This window comes from Octodon degus, unplaced genomic scaffold (assembly GCF_000260255.1).
Source record: "Octodon degus isolate 3935 unplaced genomic scaffold, OctDeg1.0 scaffold00068, whole genome shotgun sequence".
NCBI classification, from domain to species: Eukaryota; Metazoa; Chordata; class Mammalia; order Rodentia; family Octodontidae; genus Octodon; species Octodon degus.
The window spans coordinates 1,764,601-1,768,619 of NW_004524644.1; the positions used below are offsets into that span (position 1 = coordinate 1,764,601).

Genomic DNA, 4,019 nt, shown 5'->3' on the forward strand with positions numbered 1-4,019 from the left:
AGAAAAAAATGGAATCCATAAGGCAGATTGAAAAAGATGTTCAGATTAAAAATTTTATTGAAAATATCCACAGCAGATTAATCCAATGTGAGGACAGGATCTCAGATAGAGAAGACTAGCTTGTGGTTAGCAATCATGAAAAGAAATATTAAAAAAAAAATAGCGATGGAAGCCAGGCATGGTGGTATGTGCCTATAATTTCAGAAGTCAGGAGGCTCAGGCAGGAGGATCATTGTGAGTTTGAGATAAGCCTGGGGTACAAAGTGAGCTCAAATCCAGCCTGAACTGTATACTAAGACATTGCTTCAAAAAGACCAAAAAAAAAAAAAAAAAGCAACCAATCATGAAAAATCAATACAGCAGTTGTTAGATGAGGTAAATAAGAATAATTTAAGATTTATTGGAGTAAATGAAAAGAGATAGCACACATGATACAAAAAACAAAAAAACCAAACAAACAAAAACTATACACTGATGTCACAGCAGAAAGCTTCCATGGCAGAGAAAAAGAATTCAACATATGGATAAGTGAGGCATATACAATTCCAATTAGCCATGATAAAAAAATTATAGTCAGGCATATCATAATCAAGATTTCAGAAATTGAACACAAAAATAAAATCTTAAAAGCTTCTAAGAAATTGAAACAAATAATCTATGAAGGAAAGCTCATCAGAATCACAGTTAACTTCTCATACAAATCTTCAAATCAGGGAGAGCTTAAAATGAAATATTTCAAGTTCTAAAAGAAAACAACCTCCAACCTAAATTGATGCACCTTACAAAACTATCTTTCAAAACTGGTGGAAAATAAGATACTTTCATAATAAAAAAAATCTAGGGAAATTTATGATCCAAAGCGGCACTCTACAATATTTTGAAGAACATTGTAGAAAGAGATAACAAGCACTATAGTTCCATGAGCCCCAACAGAAGGAATTCACAAGGTGAGGCAAACAAAGGAAAGCAAAGGGAGTAAATAATAGGAAAATGACACAACAGCATTGATAATACATGCCAATACATATCAGTTATAACCTTCAATGTTAATGGTCTCAATTCACCAATCAAAAGACAGAGACTGATTTTAATTGAGCATCCATAGTAACAGGAGCAGCAGCTCAGGTTGTCCCTGTTCTTCTTTCCCCTTCCCATCTCTGATTGGCTTCCTGGGTTCCTACACTCCAGTCCCAGTCCTGCCATGTCCCAGAAGCAAGAAGACAAGAATCCTGTGGAGGAGACCAGTGAAGAGAAGCAGGACATGCAGGAGAAATAAGGTATTCTTCCTGAGAAAGCTGAGGAGGCAAAGCTAAAGGCCAAATATCCAAGAATAGGACAAAAGTTTGGAGGCTCCAACTTCCTCATGAAGAGACTCCAGAAAGGGCAAAGTACTTTGACTCAGGAGACTACAACATGGCCAAAGCCAAGATGAAGAATAAGCAGCTGCCAAGTGCAGGACCAGACAAGAGCCTGGTGACTGGTGATCACATCCCCACCCCACAAGATCTGTCCCAGAGAAAGTCCTCCATTGTCACCAGAAAGCTTGCAGATAACCTGGGCTCTCCTCTGCTCTCCTTCCTCACCCAGTGGACTTTTCTATGTCATAGGAAGGGATGGAGTGGGCTCTAGTCAGGTCTCCTCAGCTTGCTAGCCAGGAAAGACTGATTTTGCTGAGGGCTGCTGAAAGGGCAATGTGTGTTAAAGAGGAGCTCTGAATTTGTTCCTTTGGTTAGATTGAGACTTCCATAACCTCATTCTAGCCCAAATAAGGGCCTGGAAATAGGAAAGACTAAGATTGGATAATGCTGAAAACTCATTTTCTTTCTTTCTGCCTCCAAATTGGTTAGGCTGAGCCTTGTCAGTTGTGGCAGTTTAACATCCCAAGACTAAGCTGACATAGTTGTGAAAGGTAGTCTAATGAGACATGTTTTCTGTGCTTGTAAATGTTTTGTCCCTCAGGCTTCTATTGCTTCATGTTTCCATCATGGCAGGTTGAAAGAATCCCCAAAAAGGAAACTGATTTGAAAGCTTGCCTGAAACTGTAATGCCCACTTGACCTCCTTATTTATTATACCTTACAGCTTGCCCTGGCTCTCAGATGATATAAAGCTCGGTGAACATTATTCATGAAGATGAGCACCTTCTCTCTCTCTCTTCCAGTGTGTTGGTTTTGAATGTGTTGTAGAAAGGTAGAGTGGAAAGAGCACTGGGTAAGAAGTCAAGCTACCTGGTGTCAGGTTTCACTTAGTCTTGGCAATACCAGTGAATAACCTTGGGCAAATTGGTTGGCTTCTCTGGATTTCTGTTTTCTCATCTTTAAAATGGAGTTCAGTATGTATAAGATTCATTTGATTCTAAAATCAAATGTACCTGCCAGTGGAAAAACTATAAAACTAGAAGTGGAAAAAAATAGACACAGACTGGCAGAATGGATCAAGAAGCAAGATTCAACAATATGTTACATACAAGAAACACATTTAATTTATAAAGAAATTCAGGGGCCAAGGAGATGGCTCAGTAGAATAAACACTTGCCTGGCGTAATGAAATTGGAAATTAATCACAAAAACTTCATAAATACATGGAAATTAAATAACACCCTCCTGAACAACCAATGGGCCACAGATGAAATTAAAGAAGAAATTACATAGTTTCTAAAATTAAATGATAATGAAAATACAACACATTGGCACTTACTGAACATAATGAAAGCAGTCCTACAAGGGAAATTTATAGTACTGAATGCCAATTTCAGGAAAAATGAGCAAGTACAAATAAACAACTTGATGATGAACCTCAATCTTCTAGAAAAATAAGAGCATGTTAAGACAAAAACTTAACTTATGAGGGAGGAAATTATAAAGATCAGAGCAGAAATTAACACAATGGAGACTTAAGAAAACAATACAAAGAATCATTGAATTAAAGAGTTGATTCTTTGAATGACTAAATGAAATTGACAAACCCTTAGATAGCCTTATCAAAAAAAGGAAAGAAAAGACTCAAATCCATGCAATTAAGAATGAAAAAGGAGGAATCAAAATGGACCTTCCAGAAATACAGAAGATCATTTACATTTACTTTGCAAACTCATATTCTGGCAAGAAGGAAAATGCAGAAGAAACAAAGAAATTCATAGTTGCATTTGAGTTACCAAAGCTGAATCAAGAAGGTATAAAAATCCTAAATAAACCAATGAAATTGAAACTGTAATTAAATGCCTGCCAACAAAGAAAAGCACAGGCCCTGACAGATTCACTGCTGAATTCTACAAGAAACTTAGAGAAAACTTACCACCACAGATTCTCAAACTCTTTAATGAAATGGAAAGGAAGGGAATATTCTCAAATTCATTCTTGGATGTAAACATTATTCTAATATCCAAACCAGAGAAGAACCCAACTAAGAAAGAGAACTGGGGCTGGGGAGATGGCTTAGTAGAAGAAGCTCTTCTCTGGCAAGTGCAAGGGCCTGAGTTCAATCCCCAGTTCTGAAAAAACAAAAACAAAAAACAAAAAACAAAAAAAAAAGAAGAAAGAAAAAAAAAAAAGAAAGAGAACTATAGGCCAATCTCCCTAATGAACATAGATGCAAAAATTGTCAATAAGATACTGGTAAACAGAATGTAGCAAGTCATCAAGAAGACTATGCACCATAACCAAATGGGGGATTCATCCCAGGGATGCAGGGATGCTTCAACATATGTAGACTAATAAATGCAACACACCATATCAACAGAACCAAGTACAAAAATCATATGATCATATCAATAGATGCAGAAAATGCTTTTGACAAAGTTCAGTATCCATTTATGATAAAACCATACAAAATTGAAATAGATGGTCTTTATGTCGATTTGATAAAAACCATCTATGACAAACCAATACCCAACATACTAAATGGAAAAAACTGAAAGCTTTCACTCTAAAGTCATAAACAAGGCAAGAATGTTCACTCTTATTCAACATAGACCTGGAAATTTTATTTTTTTATTATTTATTTATTTATTTATTTATTTAT

The 4,019-nt window shown here is 36.2% G+C and overlaps 1 pseudogene; it reads left to right on the forward strand.

Annotated features, from left to right (window-relative positions):
* Positions 1-1,201: 1,201 nt before the first annotated feature.
* On the forward strand, positions 1,202-1,629 carry LOC101577999 (annotated as a pseudogene).
* The last annotated feature ends 2,390 nt before the right edge of the window (positions 1,630-4,019 follow it).